General features: G+C 41.6%; 1 protein-coding gene across 1 annotated transcript in view; it reads right to left on the bottom strand.

Moving 5' to 3' along the window:
* Positions 1–15,193, bottom strand: part of myt1lb (myelin transcription factor 1-like, b) — a 238,254-nt gene extending 223,061 nt beyond the window's left edge. The window contains exon 1 of the mRNA XM_074659944.1: positions 15,101–15,193. The gene's annotated coding sequence lies outside the window, so the exon portion shown is untranslated. The remainder of the gene's footprint in view (positions 1–15,100) is intronic.
* Positions 15,194–17,264: the final 2,071 nt, after the last annotated feature.

The raw sequence follows: 17,264 nt of genomic DNA, 5'->3' as shown, positions 1-17,264 counted from the left end.
GCCTCCGTACATCAGTTTCCAATGCTAGGGGCGCTGCCCAATCGACGGTATTTGACGAGTTGGGAGTGAGAATGGGTTGATCTATCCAAAAGAGAAAAATAAACCATTATTTCACTCGATAACACAACTTAATTCTTACATTTACATAATTTAGGTGCATAAAGAAACTGCCACAGTGACTATGACTAATGCTGTCACACTGCCTGTACTTTTCAAGCACACAGAAGTGTCTGGTTCCCCGTATATGTCATGTGCTTGTGTGTCTTAATTTAGCCAATCGCCCCCAACTTCCCATTAACCTTGAGCACATAGGCATGTAAGAAAGGAAGGTGTGAATGGCTGGGAGAGTAAGAGAAAGCGAGAGAGTGAGTGAGTGAGAAAGTGAGAGTGAGTGAGTGAGGGAACACAACATTGTAATTACCGGCTACATGCTGGCTGGCAATCATAGCCTCTCTCCTCCTCACTTGTGTTTCCTCCCTTGCTCCTCCCTCCATCCTCCTCATCTCCCGCAGACCTCCGACATCTCTCCCACTCTTCCTCCCTCTCTGTCGCTCTCGCGGGGGGTCCGAGCTATTGAGGTAGATATGCACTGTAGCTATCAGGCGTCTACTTACTCTTTTGCACAGAAAATTGCAGAGTGAAGGCTGCAGAACTGGGGATAATTACAGCCATCACTGTCCCTGTCTATGTAGACGATGCCTCGGTCCTCTGCAGGCCTGAACAACCTGTAGGTATAAAGTATATAGTGCTTCCTCTGATAATGTTAACTGGGCCCATAAGGCATTGTTGTTATGTTTGTGTTGGAGGAGGAAAGGCATAATGCACTAGTTTCTGGAAGGGCTGCAAAGTCCATACTGTATAATTTTGCTATAACCACTGTATGTGTCCATGTGGTTGACAATTTGCATGGCATTGTTTGTTATAATTATATATATTAACAGACGTAGCTTCTAAAATGTACTTGCGTCCTTGCCCTGTATAAGACATTGGTTGAAGACTTCTGAAACTCTTCTTATCTGAAAGTATATTGAATAACTTGTAATTACGGATGTCACTAGATTAAATATTTTATTGTGATTAATCACGATTGTCCATAGTTAATCGTGATTAATCGCAAATTACTCACATTTTTTATAGTTAAAATGTACCATCGTGCTGTTTATTTAGTCTCCTTTCGCATGGTTGGTACCAATGGATTCATTAGGTTTGCTAGTTTCTTCACTCTAGCTATAAAACTGAGCCCGCTACAACCTAAAAATCACAAGTTGCGATAATGCGTTAAAGAAATTAGTGTCGTTAAAACGAATATGCGTTAACGCTTTATTATTGAGTTAACTTTGACAGCACTAGCTGAAATAAAGAAGAATAGAAGCAGCAATGGGGACAGAGAGGATCATTCAGGAGATCCCTGGAACCAAATCAAAAAAGGGAACATTTCTTTTGACCTTTGCACTACCCTGTCCTTTAAAAAGGATCCAGTAGTTCAATCTCTGCCCCTGCAGTATAGGCAGTGACTGGTGGCCCTCGAGTGCAGGGTGTCAGCTTTTACATTCCAGGCACCTCAAAGGATGCCATGCTGTGCAGACATCTGCTTAGGGGATCTAGCGCTGGCTCTTCTGAGGAGGGCTGTTGGCTTGAAGTAGAGCTATCAGTTGAGCTTCTCTAATGATCCTGGACATCTAAACCTCAGCACTGAAAGCCTGCTGTCTGCCCTGGTCTACATAAGTAGGGGTACAGAGTCCCGACTCTGTGGACGGCTAAGCTATTCCACGCACGCAAGCATTATGAACACAAAGCAACAAGGTAGGAGTAAGCAGGGGGTAAGCAGGACGGACTCTCCTGAAGTCAAATCCTGGATGCACTGCCTATATTCAACTATTCATGAGTGGAGGAGCCTCCTGCTCCCCCCCCCCTTACTGTTGATTGTGAGCTGAGACAGAAGGCTGGCAGGAGGAGGGTGGGATGCTGCTGTGTTTTCTACTGCAGAGTTTGGAGAAAGTGAAGGGCAAGTTTTACTCTCTGCAGCTGCAGTGGGGGTTAGAAACATAAGGTCTCTGCGTGACGTCGGACAGAATCAGCGGCAGGGATTTCTTAGAGGACAGATCAGGGGATCTACAGCGCAGCATGCTGCACGGGGCCCCTTGTCATTCTGAGACTGTTAATGACTTTATTTAATAAAACCATATTATGTTGACTCTTCTTGCTTTGGTGGGTATGCTCTGTGGAGAATTGGGGACAGAACTGTACTTTATGTTGACCTGTACATTCTGGGGTCAGTCAGTACCCCAGGACTATGAGCATGTTAACCCAGCATTAAAGGACTATTCCAGTGGTTTTCATGTTTTAGCCCACATAAAACAACACACATGTAAAATGTACTGTTGACCATCAAAAGGCTTTAGACTGAAGTCCACCCATCAAGGCAGCTACTGGTTGCCATTTATTTCACTATACATAATGTAGAAATCAGACTTAGAGACGTGCATATCATAGGCCAGTGATTCTCAAAGTGGGGTCCGGGGACCCCCAGGCGTCCACGAAATAATAACCTATAAGTTTAAAATTGTGCTGTATCATTAAAAAGTACATATCTACAGATGGGGATGATTTGTGCCAATAAAAAATGCACATCGTGTCCATTACTCCCACCCACGTTAGCTTTGGGTCAACAGAAACTCTGATGTGTTTATGACACATCACGTCAACCTGTCATGAATCAGTCACTTCACTCAGGGAGCAACGAACCGTTCCTGCTGCTGCTTAGCTTAGCTTATTAGCCAGCTAGCTCGCTGGTGAGCATGGAGGAATATTTCAGTCAGTCCACATCGTCCAGTGATACTAAGACCAAACCAGCTAAATTGAGAAAATATGACGACAGTTATATCGAGCGACAGCGACGGGAGACTAAAATCTGTGTCTTCAGGTGAGAACGAAGCCATGAAGCCGGCCAAGCTAAAGAGACATCTGATTACAAAGCACCCGGAATATCAGAGCTAAACAAAGTGGTGTTAACATGATTCACATTGAAATGTGTTTCTGTTCATCACTATCAAACAAGTCTCAAGTATTTAGGTTGAAAAGTTTTAGAATACAAATAGTTCCAATGGCATCTAAGAGTACAAATGGTTGAAAGCATTATGCTTAATCGGTGTTATGATTGGGGCGGCCGTGGCTCAGAGGGTAGAGCAGGTAGTCCACCAATCGGAAGGTCGGTGGTTCGATCCCCGGCCGCTCCAGGTCACATGTCGATGTGTCCTTGAGCAAGACAGTTAACCCCAAATTGCTCCCGAAGGTATAGCCATCGGTGTGTGAATTAGTATCTAGATATTAGATCCTGATGGGCAAAGTTGGCACCTTAGCAGCCTCTGCCATCAGTGTATGAATGTGTGTGTGAATGCTGACATGCAGCATAAAGCGCTTTTTTTGTGGTCGGAAGACTAGAAAAGCGCTATATAAAAGCAAGTCCATTTACCATTATGATTATGAGGGGTCATTGGAAACCCCTGTCATAGGCGATTCTTCATCTGTGAGCATTTTTGTCCTATACATTTTGTCCCAAACTGTTGATGTGGTGATGCAGTTGTGAGCAGGGACTATATTGAGAACTGTGAAAGGACAATCGGAGATTTTACAGCTGGAAATAATTAGGAAGAAATGATTAGGGCTGCACAATTAATCGAATATTAATTGCGATCACGATTTTGGCTTCCCACAATTAAATGAACATGATCGACTGCGGTATTGATGTTTGAAATGCTCCAATCACAGAAAACTCTACTGCATAAACCAAGCGGAATCAGAGTAATCGCAGTGACTGGGCTCGTCTGCCAACAGTACAGAGCTGAAGAGCCCCGTTAACGGAGGTTCCATTCAGTGACATTATGGTGCGTTCATGCTCTGCTCAGTACAATCAAGTATTGGGCGATGGTAAATTATAAAGCTATCATGATGAGTTCACATGTAATCTTGTAAAATGTAGTTATGGGCGAGAAACTTGAATAAATCCAGTTGTTTGAAGTTGATGTTATAATAGAGAGAGAGAAATATGACCCGTTTAACTTCCTGCTTAACACTAGCTCAAAGCAACTTATAATACATAATCAAGACTACTGATGCTAAGGTTTTTTTTAATCAAAGAAAATATTTAAATAAAAATACCATCATTTAATTCCTAATTATTTGATTTGTGTGTTTTTATGCAAACAACCACTATAGATGACAATAACAAAGTAGTTTTGACAGTTGTAATGTAGAACAACATGGAAGTGAAAGCAGCACTCTGTTTATTCAAATGTAAAAATATTTTGTCCCTAAAATCTATGACTAATCGTGATAGATAATTGTGATCTCAATATTGATCAAAATAATCGTGATTATCGTTTTGGTCATAATCATGCAGCCCAAGAAATGACCACAGTCACATTTAGTCTTCAGTGACTGACTGTCTTAGAAAATAACTCATAATGTGTTTTCATAATGACCCCTGCTTGCACCTCTGTTACCATCAGTGTTGAGCAGTAACATATTAGTCAAATAAAACGTTACTGTAATGACTTTTTTCAGTAGTAGTAGTAGTAGGGATTACAATTTGAAATGAAATCACTACATTTCTGGGGGGTTGTCTTATGTTCTGATTAACTGGGAGTTTGATGGAAGGATTTATATCAGTTTAGTATCTGTCTTCAATTCTTTCCTTGCTGTCTAGTGGTAAGCCTCCATCCCAACGTCACCAGGCTTTGTTCACAGTTGCAGAGTGTGAACCCTGTAGCTTCACTGTGTGTGGGGGGGGGGGGGGGGGGGGGGGGGGGGGGGACTTTGCTGATGGTCAATAAAAACCTCCAGCCCAAAGGCTGGCTGCTTGTTAAACCGCAATGTCTCCTTTACTATTTATACACTAGGGCTGGGCGATATGGAGACAATCAAATATCACTATATATTTGACCACATACCTTGATATTGATATTGTGACGATATAGTAAGTTTGACTATTGGTGCATTCACAAAATATTTACACAATGACATTTTTGATAAATAATCATCAGTAATGTGGATATAATGAATAAGTGGCAAATAATAGAACAGCTAGAACAGTCTGGTAAGTTCAGAAAATTACATCACTTTACTGTAATGTAGCCTTTAAAACCAGCAAAAGACAACATTCATTACGATATTACCATATCCAAAATTGAAGACGATATCTAGTCTCATTCAGTTTCTGGTTCTATAGTTAGATTTGGTAGAAAGGACTCTTGAAAATGAAATCTTACTTAAATCAGCAATACCAAAACACACAAGGAGGTTGTGATGGTGGAGAGAGTTATATAAAGTATAGAGAAAAACGTGAAATGTAATTGTGTGGTTTAGGAAAAAGTAGGTGGGACAGAAAGTAGTACGGGCAGGGTTGCAAGCACAAGCTGCGGGAACTAGTAATTAGGGCTGTCAAAGTTAACGCGATAATAACTTGTTAACGTAAATCCGTTTTAACTCCACTAATTTCTTTAACGCATTAACACAACTTGCATTTTTTAGGTTGTAAAGTTTTAAAGCTAGAGTGAAGATACTGGCATCATATTAAAGTACAACCTAAGGAATCCACTGGTACCAACCATGTGATACTAGCTTGTCATGAAGGAGGTTAAAAAACACTCCAACTTAAGCCAAATTTTGGTGAGGAATAAGTGGCATGGCCATTTTCAAGGGGGTCCCTTGACCTCTGACCTCCAGATCAGTGAATGTAAATGGGTTCTATGGGTACCCACGAGTCTCCCCTTTACAGACATGCCCGCTTTATGATAATCACATGCAGTTTGGGGCAAGTCATAGTCAAGTCAGCACACTGACACACTGACAGCTGTTGTTGCCTGTTGGGCTGCAGTTTGCCATGTTATGATTTGAGCATATTGTTTTATGCTAAATGCAGTACCTGTGAGGGTTTCTGGACAATATCTGTCATTGTTTTGTGTTCTTACTTGATTTACAATAATAAATATATACATACATTTACATAAAGCAGCATATTTGTCCACTCCCATGTTGATAAGAGTATTAAATACTTGACAAATCTCCCTTTAAGGTACATTTAGAACAGATAAAAAATGTGCGATTAATTTGCGATTAATTTGCAATTAATCGTGATTAACTATTTTAATCGTTTGACAGCCTTAAAAACAAAAAATGTAACTTGTTACTTCTACTGTTTTGTGAATATTAAAATAAAATAATTACTTTTAAAAAATTAATAATAAGATTTTTTTAAGTGATTTGCCCACTTGCCCCACTTGTTACCATGCTATGATATTATCTACTTGAGTTGACAGTATCTAGAAGCTCTGCTGTGTAGATAGGACTGAGGTTGAAGGAGGGTCTTTGTTTTTGTATGCAGCTGTTCCAGACTGTTAAGCTGCTGTGTAATCATGTGCGTGTATTGCTATGCTACTGCTGTAATGTCTGCAGAGTCTGCCTGCTGGGCTTTCTCAGGGGGAGCTCCTGATCTTCTACTGCTGGATGGGCCTGCTGTGTGTGTGTGTGTGTGTGTGTGTGTGTGTGTGTGTGTGTGTGTGTGTGTGTGTGTGTGTGGTGTGTGTGTGTGTGTGTGGGCAGCCCATTCTCATCTCAAGTTGTCAAATACAGCAGCTTGATCAGTGGCCCTACGCATCAAACTATGATGCTCTACATGGTCGTAGTTATTGCGGGAGTAAAGGAGGAAGTCAGATGACGTGGTATAAACAGTGATAAAGTCAGAGTAAGCAAGAGGTTAGGGAGATAAAAACACAGGCCTTTCACCGGGAGGCCACTGTTCATGTTCCTGTGTGTAACCAAAAGTCAACGTTGACTTATTTTAAGTTATATACGTAAGTTAAGTTAAGGCTGGCCCACACTAAAAGATTTTTCAAGTCTTAACAGATTTTGAAAACGATTAACGATTTTGGCCAAAACAGCACACCACACACAGATTCATTCATGAACAAGACAAGCCCTGACTAAAAAAACGGAAATCTTGCAAAATCTCTCGCAATCAAACATGAACAAACTACTACTTTGTACTGAAAATTCACAAAGGATGGATGGATGAAGTCATGGAGACATGACACAGTGACACACATACAAAGAACACAGTGTGTCTCCTTTAATAATACGACATTGATATTCTCTGAGGTGAAATATGGCATACCTCAGGGCTCAGTTCTTGGCCCTCTGCTCTTCTCCCTATACATCACACCTCTTGGTCAAATTATAAGTAGTTATGGAATTGATTTCCACTGCTACGCTGATGACACACAGCTGTTTTTGCCGATAAAAGCGGAGGACCGATCACAAATTATTAAGAGGTTTATTAGAGGCCTGCCTGTCTGCGGTGAAAAACTGGATGTCAAGTAATTTCTTGCTCCTAAATTCGTATAAAACAGAGATGCTGGTCATTGGCCCAGCTCCACATAGACATCAGTTTGACCAGGCAACAGTAACTCTAGATAACTGTGTGATATCCCAGATTTCAATAGTTAAGAATCTTGGCGTCATGTTCGATTCAACTCTTTCTTTTGACCAGCACATTAAAGACATCACAAAGATCGCCTCCTTTCACCTACGCAACATCGCTAAAATCAAGTCTTCTTTATCCATGGCTGATCCAGAGATTCTAATCCACGCCTTTGTATCATCCAGACTGGATTATTGTAATGTTTTGCTCTCAGTTCTGCCTCGTTGTAGTACCAGAAGAAGAACGCTGCAGCAAGAATCTGAACTAAAACTAGAAAATGTGACCATATTACACCAGTTTTAGCTTCATTACACTGGCTCCCGATCCATGTCAGATCAGACTTTAAAGTGCTTCTGATGACCTCTAAAATTGTAAATGGTCACGCCCCTTCCTACTTGTCTGATCTACATAAACCTTATACTCCAACCAGGACTCTCTCCTCTCAGAATACAGGTAACATAAAATACAGTAGATAGGTAAAATACAGTAACTCTCCCGTACAGGTGAACTGGGGACTCAGTTGTCTGTTGTGCTCATACACTGCAGCTTGCGCACCGCTGCATGCCACGCACTAATCTTGTCAGTTAACAGTTAATAATCGGTTAACGAGGGTCGGTTATCGGTTAAAATTTTTTTCAAAATTAGCATCCCTACTGCATTCTCAATCACGTTTCAAGGGAATGTATTTTTCTCCCGGATTACGGTCGCAGTTTAAACACATGAGTTACGTTGTAAATTGAAACAAAACAACTTAAAGCTGAGGTAGACAAATTTGAAAAAATATTATTAAAAAAAAGTTATTTTTATAAAACGGTCGCTATATCGTGACAGTAGTACATGAAACAGATAACCTGAAAAAACATCATGTTCCTCTGTGTCCACCGGTGTCCTCCGGTGCTCCTAACGGCATCTGCCAGATTTCACAGACCGCAGGAAAACAAGCAGTCAGAGCTGACCTGAGGTCTGCTGTCCAGCTGCTGTCTATGAGAGCCGGCTGTCAATTACCCGCGAACTCCGACCAAACGGTGAAACTAGGCAGCGCTGATCAAATATGAATCAATATTCTGTTACTGTAATGACTATTTCTCTCCTCAGATGTTTTCAGAATCATCTTGTAGTGCACGGTTTAGCTGTAAAATAAGAAAGATTGTGACGCGGCAGCCATTGTGAAATCTGGTGAAGGAACGCCAAGTTCCGGTCACATGACCGGAGCACAGCCAATAGTAACGCTCTCTCAATGAAATGACCTGTGATTGGTCAAAGTCTCCTGTCAAGATGTTCTAAAGCCTGAAAACAGAGCCATGAGGAGGAGCAGAAGTCTAGTATTCTCTTAGAAAACTTGAATTACAATATGCTGAAAGGTTATTATGGAATATTTAGTAGGAGCCGGGGATAGAACCATCAACCTTGTGGTTACAGGTTGACCTGCTCAACCCACTGAGCTACAGCCGCCCGTACCGCATACACATGCAGACAGGAGAGCAGTTAATGACTCCAGCACAGGCATCCATCAGTGGAAGCCATATGATGTTCAAACAAATAGAGAACGTGGGCTTCTGTCAGGGAAGAATGTCTCTGAGTCACTTCTATGTGTGTGTGTGTGTGTGTGTGTGTGTGTGTGTGTGGGGCGGGACATGTATAAGCTGCATATATATAATATGTGTATTTCATATCACATGTGCCCACAGCTCTAATGTGCGTCCTTCCTTGTGTGTTTCATCTTGAATATGTGTGTTCATACATATGTATGAACACACATATTTCATCCTTGTGCGCGTATGTGTGTGTGTGTGTGTGTGTGTGTGTGTGTGTGTGTGTGTGTGTGTGTGTGTGTGTGTGTGTGCGTGTGTCTGGGCCATAGCTGGGCTAGCAGACAGACAGGAGAGCCGATTGGCCGACTCTTGCCAGACATCTGACGAGGCATTCTGTCAGAGCGCGTTCACACGCAGCAGGTCACCTCATTTCCTCCAACACACGCAGACACATACACACAGAGAAACACACACACACACACACACACAAACACATAAAAGGAGAACATGCCAACACACACAAAGAATTCATAAATCATTGTCAGAGTTAGCGTTATTCAGCAGCTGGTTGCTTCTTAGTAAATGGCACACTAAAGGAAAGATTGTTGTTATTTACACTTCACTGCTTGTTCACCTTTATTATTGATTTCCAACAAGACCCAGAAGCTCAACGCCGGCTTACAGCACATTCTGCAGGCTTTTTTCACAGTGATACCCATATGCAAAAACTATCCTCTCCCTCAGTTCACTTCAGTTCAGTCCAACTTGCTGCAGTGGAATAATTTATTTTCCAAAGCACATAAAGACTACAAACATTTAGGAAACAAAAGGAGAGAGAGGAAACAGCTGTTAGTTTTACTAACTGCTAACAAGCACGCCCCCTTTGCAGAACTCCTCACACTGTAAAACTCTAATCCGAAGCATATCATTCTGCCAAATGCCAAACTCAAGAATTCAGAACCAGATATTGTCCAGAAACCCTCACAGGTACTGCATTTAGCATAAAACAATATGCTACAATCATAACATGGCAAACTGCAGCCCAACAGGCAACAACAGCTGTCAGTGTGTCAGTGTGCTGACTTGACTATGACTTGCCCCAAACTGCATGTGATTATCATAAAGTGGGCATGTCTGTAAAGGAGAGACTCGTGGGTACCCATAGAACCCATTTACATTCACTGATCTGGAGGTCAGAGGTCGTAACTTTGGAGCTTTATTTAACCTCCTTCGTGACAAGCTAGTATGACATGATTGATACCAGTGGATTCCTTAGGTTGTACTTTAATATGATGCCAGTATCTTCACTCTAGCTTTAAAACTTTACAACCTAAAAATCACAAGTTGTGTTAATGCGTTAAAGAAATTAGTGGCATTAAAATGAATTAGCATTAACGTGTTACTATTGTGTTAACTTTGACAGCCCTAGAAACTAGAAAAAAATTTGCGATTAAATATTTGAATCGATTGACAGCCCTACTTCCTCTACAAAATGCAAGGTGTCCTGGTTCACAGGAAGGTTCTTGCACTGATACGGGAATTTAGTAAAAGTTTGTTTGGAACTATTGAGGACACTGGAAAAACGGCTCCAACCATACGTGCACTCCCTGTTGTTAAAGTCAAACTTTACCTGACATGGATCCATGTGTGTTGTGCATCAAATAAGAGTAAAGTGCTATTATTGAGTTTTCTGTTTGGATATCGGGGGCTCGCCTCTGCACACATCTGAGTGAATATATTCACATGTTCCTCTCAGAAATAATATTGTCATATTTATGAAAGTTTGAGGTAGGGTTGCAAACTGCAATAAGTGTGGTGGGAGATGAGGGTTTGACTGTATGCATTTAAATGTCAAATGTGCTTGAGTGGGATGCCACCTCCAGCACTATAGTGGTTTGGAAAAGTTTTGTAGTTATTACTGAGTTTTGTATGTGTGCAGGCATGTGGGTGGTAACAGAATCCTCTAGGTTTTTATACTGTTTGTTTAAGTTAATTTTGGACTTTTTGTGTTTCAGGAAGTCCATCTTTCCGTGAGTAGGCAGTTGTGTGTGTGTGTGTGTGTGTGTGTGTGTGTGTGTGTGTGTGTGTGTGTGTGTGTGTGTGTGTCTACATATGGCAAAAGTTAAGTTAGGGAGACTACTTGTCTTGCACATGCTTATTTGTATTTATGCATACAGTGTATCCCCCCCCCTGTCACTTCTGTCAGCTGTCTCTTGGTGCTCCTCCTTTTCATCCTCAACCAATCAGGTTTCACCACACTGTCACCCAATCATCATGCTGCTGTCACATTTTTGACATTTTCCTTTCACAGTTGTCCCCCAAAAACCTCCACTACTCCAGCCCCCCCGCCCACCCCCGTGTTCACCATGAGCCAGCCCTCCAAGTAGGATACAACCCCAGGTCCTGCTCTCTGAGCTCTTAAGGAAGTCCTGCTGCAGGTCACACTAGCCCTTTCAGATGAGGATCAAATCTTTTTGGTCGCACATGCAACCAAAATGGTCGCACTCTGGAGCCCTGAGCAGTAGTATGGGTCAAGCAGCAAAGACACTGGATCCTACACTTGCATGCAACTCAATATGATCTTTCATCATAGGGATCCCTGCCTGGTAAATACTCACTGTTAAATTGACTTTGGTATGTAAAATTGGTTGAGTGCTCCTTTAAGAGTCTCAGTTAAAACAGTTTTATTTTGAGTAAATTTCACAATAAAGTGTTATGAAATAAACTGATAAACTCCTGTGATATTTCCAGTACACTCCTATGATATTATGCATGCAGGGAACTTTAGATCATCGTCTCTGTGCACAGTGAACTGCTCCCCCACAGGTCAGGTAGCTTTTTGCTTTCTTTTGACTTGTGTGAATTATTTATTTCATGGATTAGCAGTCTAAACAGCGAAATGCACATGGAGGAGTGTAAAATTGCAGGAAATTAGTTTTTTAAAAATCATTTTTTTCTGACTCATGACCATGACTCACTATGCCACCCATGATAGGAATTCACAATGATCCCCTCAGCAGTGGTAAGGCACTGGATTTGACTGTGTGGGTGTACACTTCTGATTGACAGAGAGTGTGTGGAAGTTCAGAGCTCAAACATATAGGCTAAAACGTAGAATGGAAAAAGACTGTATGTGAATGTAGAAAAAGACGTCTACACACACACGCAAACACACGCACACACACACACACACAAGATCCAGTATCTTGGCAACAGCAGTGGTCATGTCATTGGCAGGGGTGCCAGACGGCTGCAGGGACAGACGAGTCTGTGTCACACACACACACAAACACACACACACACACACACACACTTGGCACTTATTCTGTACTGGGGTCAGAGTGTGCTCACCAGGAAAATGTGTACAGTATATATTTATGAATAGAAAGAATGAGGCTGAGGGTGCAGAGGGTTGCATAAGGATAAGATGGATGGACGGACGGATGGACGGACGGACGGACGGACAGACAGACAGATAGACAGATAGACAGATAGATAGATAGATAGACATGTAGGTATATACTGTAGATAGATAGACAGACAGACATGTAGGTATATACTGTAGATAGATAGATAGATAGATAGATAGATAGACACAGACAGACATGTAGGTATATACTGTAGATAGACAGACAGACAGACATGTAGGTATATACTGTAGATAGATAGATAGATAGATAGACAGACATGTAGGTATATACTGTAGATAGATAGATAGATAGATAGATAGATAGATAGATAGACAGACATGTAGGTATATACTGTAGATAGATAGATAGATAGACATGTAGGTATATACTGTAGATAGATAGATAGATAGATAGACAGACATGTAGGTATATACTGTAGATAGATAGATAGATAGATAGATAGACAGACAGACAGACAGACAGACATGTAGGTATATACTGTAGATAGACAGACAGACAGACATGTAGGTATATACTGTAGATAGATAGATAGATAGATAGATAGATAGATAGACAGACAGACATGTAGGTATATACTGTAGATAGATAGATAAATAGATAGACATGTAGGTATATACTGTAGATAGATAGATAGATAGATAGATAGACAGACAGACATGTAAGTATATACTGTAGATAGATAGATAAATAGATAGACATGTAGGTATATACTGTAGATAGATAGATAGATAGATAGACATGTAGGTATATACTGTAGATAGATAGATAGATAGATAGATAGATAGATAGATAGATCATCTATTCACATGGTTGATCACCGATACGAACTAAAGAAGATGACGCCGACCTCTAGTGGCCATAATAATTATGACGGGAGCAAATGTGAAAGTCAGTTGACATCGTATAAAGAGCAGCACAGTCCGTTTAGGGTGGCGATCAGGGGCAATGGATGGGTCAAATAAACACAGGACTTTCACCCGGGAGACTGCTGTCAGGTGTCTCGTGTGAAACCAAAAGTTATCCGCCGTATTTATCATAGTTTTGTTACTACTTTGTAATTTACACATCTATCAAATGTGAATATTGTAAGGCTAAGAGTCAGCCATACTACAACCAGGCTGTAGCTAAATGCAAAAGTCAGCATGCTGGTGCTAACATACTCACAATGACAATGCAAACATGCTGTAATGTTTATCATCTTAGTTTAGCATTTTAGCATGCTAACATTTGCTGTTTAGCACTAAAGGCAAGGTACAGCTGAGGTTGATGAGAATGGCATTAGTTTTGCAGGTGTAAGCACTTTATTAGCACACTATGGGGTAGGGGTGTGACGAAATATCGTGCCACGAAATATCGCAATATAAAAATGTGACGATATGCATCGTCGTTACAAAAAGCTGAATCGCGATATCAAGGCATAATAGGTACTTCGTACATACAGGCTCCGGGGCTAAAGCAAAGCTGCAGCATCTTCCTGCTGCTGTTCAAGGCCTATGGAAGGAGTTTGAGTACAAGTCATATCTTTGGGTTACAACACATGGGCAGTAAAATCTGGTCTGCCCTTGCCGAAATTGAACCAATCGCAACGCACGGACACAGCTTCAGTTACACTGCGCATGTGTCATACCCTGAGAGCCATGTCCGCCCGCGACCCAGCCTCCTTTCATAGGCCTGGTCGGAGCTCCACACACATCCAACAGCGGATCAGAGAGGCCGTGGTGGAGAGATGAGTTGACGCTACACTCGTTGCTGTAGTAAGTGCAATAAAACTTTGCAAGTGTAAAGCCAAGATAAGTTATTACACCTATTCAACAAGCATAAACACGATGAAACGGTTAAACATGGAGGAAAGCAACGTTTCAATATGTTCTGGCCTGGCAGTAGGCTGTGTAATCTGACTGTTCAGGTTAGTTTGTCATGTATCTTACTGGTAAACTGATCACCCCCACCAGCCCTAACGTTACCTGCAGCAGTGAGTGACATCAGCAGAGGACAGGAGGAAGGACTTATACTGACTGATGGAGGACAGAGGACAGGAAGACAGGAGGAAGGACTGATACCATAGAAAATGGAACTACAGGGCAAACAACAGCATTGTTTTGCATTGTATGTCTTTTGAAAAAAAGGCTACTTTTTTAGTCATACAGTATATTTTCATCATTCAAGTTTTGTTCAAATTATTGTTATAATATCGTACCGAGATCGGGAACCCAATATCGTGTGTCGTATTGTGAGCTGAGTGAATCGTCACACCCCTACTATGGGGTGATAAATATGACTCAGAACATATCGCTGGCATTTATTTAACAGTAACACTAAATAGTACAGTTCTCTGTTCATTTTTCCCTTATGCTGTCCTTTAAAGGGGACATATCATGAAAAACTCACTTTTTCAGTTCCTACCAACCCACAAACTGTGAAATAAGACAACCCGGTCAGTTTTTGTGGGCTGTCTAGATCAGAAAACATGTGACTCTACAAGCTCAACAACATTCAGATTTGGCTGCCCTTCCTATGTCACATGCAGGCTCATTAGAATATACCTCCCCCATCTGAGTATCTCCACTAAATAACAAACCAAATCAAACAAAACCTATGTTCATCATGTAGGGTGATTTCTTACCCCTTTAAATGGAATGTGGTGCAATCGCAGCTCTTACCTGTAAGGTGTGATGAAGATTGCGGAGTCAACCAGTCCTCTTGACTGGTGAGACGTTCCTCCACACACCCGCTCTACGTCCTCAGCTTTTCTGTCCTAAGTCCTCTGCTAGTCTGTTGTATGTCCATCGATGATTTTTCCATGGCAAAGTCCATCACAAATCATCAGGTGCAAAACAAACCATAAGCAGGGCAACATCTGATCATTCTCTTTTAAATGATGAAATATTACCAGATACCACTCAAAAATCTAAATGAATGAATGTACAGTACCTTCAAGATTACTCTACATTCAAAGCTCTTAACGTTAGCATCTGGACACGCTGGACAACACCTGTTACTAATGCTACTATAACGTTAGCACACAGCAACAGGACCAGCACTTTCCTTCATTCCGTCTAATTCTGCTTTAGTCTATTCAACTCAAGTCCTACTCGGATTGGTTTTTAGTAAATGTCTATCAAGAAAACACTCTTACCAAAAGAACTTCTCACTCTGTAACACAATACATTGACTTAGCTATGTTAGCTCTGTTAGCTACATTAGCTATGTTAGCTCTGTTGGCTCTGTTAGCTACATTAGCTATGTTAGCTATGTTAGCTCTGTTGGCTATGTTAGCTATGTTAGCTCTGTTAGCTACATTAGCTATGTTAGCTCTGTTGGCTATGTTAGCTATGTTAGCTCTGTTGGCTCTGTTAGCTACATTAGCTATGTTAGCTATTTTAGCTATGTTAGCTATATTAGCTGTGTTAGCTATGTTAGCTATGTTAGCTATGTTAGCTATATTAGCTATATTAGCTGTGTTAGCTATGTTAGCTAGCGCAGCATGGTAAATACACAACCAGAGAATGAATTACGTGAATCATTAAATCCTCTGTAGAACTTGGACCGGTTGCTGCTTGTAAGCCGTTTTAGGACGGATTTCACTCAGAAGAACCTTGAAACTAACTCTTATGTTGTGTTCAGACGTTCTACTGTGCGTGGTTGGTTTCCTCTCTACTTGTTCTTGCTTGCTAACGCCACCTGCCTGCTGTCTTACTCTTACTCTCCCAACCAGGAAGTGCTGTTGTTGTTTTCTCTCTGCAGCGCCACCACTGCCCCTGCTGGATTACAGTAGCTACTGCAGATAAGAAACAGTCTGGAAATCAACTCATCCTTGTTATAGGCTATGTTGAGTGGGTTACACTGTGGGCATTGGGTCATAAGGTATAAGACAATTTGAAATATTGGCCAGATGACGGCGCTAGATGAAAAGTCAGTGGATCAATAAAGTTATTACAATGGAGCAAGAATCTCTACATGCAATGGACAGCTTTTTAGACAGATATCTTTTTTTGTTTTGCTCTGTTGTATGAATTTGTGTTGGCTTTCACATTGCTGGTGGGGGACTTTATGCCACTTCTCAGCTGGGCTTTGTTTGAGGGCTTGTGACCATCCATCTTCCTCTTGATCACATTCCAGAGGTTTTCAATGGGATTCAGGTCTGGAGATTGGGCTGGCCATGACAGGGTCCAGATCTGGGGGTCCTTCATCCACACCTTCACTGACCTGGCTGTGTGGCATGGAGCATTGTCCTGCTGGAAAAAACACTCCTCAGAGTTGGGGAACATTGTCAGAGCACCAAAGAAGCAAAGAAGAGCCAGGCTGAGGTTTGCAAAAGACCATAAGGATTGGACCATAGAGGACTGGAGTAAGGTCATCTTCTCTGATGAGTCCAATTTTCAGCTTTGCCCAACACCTGGTCGTCTAATGGTTAGACGGAGACCTCGAGAGGCCTTCAAGCCTTGTCTTTGTACTTTGACTTGATTCATGCGTCCTTCACAAAGTTGTCCTGGAAGAAAACTTGCTTCCTTCTCCTCTGACAATGTCCCCCAACTCTGAGGAGTGTTTTTTCCAGCAGGACAATGCTCCATGCCACACAGCCAGGTCAGTGAAGGTGTGGATGAAGGACCCCCAGATCAGGACCCTGTCATGGCCAGCCCAATCTCTAGACCTGAATCCCATTGAAAACCTCTGGAATGTGATCAAGAGGAAGATGGATGGTCACAAGCCCTCAAACAAAGCCCAGCTGAGGTGTGGCATAAAGTCCCCCAACAGCAATGTGAAAGACTGGTGGAGAGCATGCCAAGACGCATGAAAGCTGTGATTGTAAATCAAGGTTATTCC

This window comes from Sebastes fasciatus, chromosome 15 (assembly GCF_043250625.1).
Source record: "Sebastes fasciatus isolate fSebFas1 chromosome 15, fSebFas1.pri, whole genome shotgun sequence".
In the NCBI taxonomy this organism is placed as follows: domain Eukaryota; kingdom Metazoa; phylum Chordata; class Actinopteri; order Perciformes; family Sebastidae; genus Sebastes; species Sebastes fasciatus.
The sequence above is the reverse complement of the archived record's forward strand: the minus strand, read 5'-3'. Positions and strand labels throughout refer to the sequence as shown.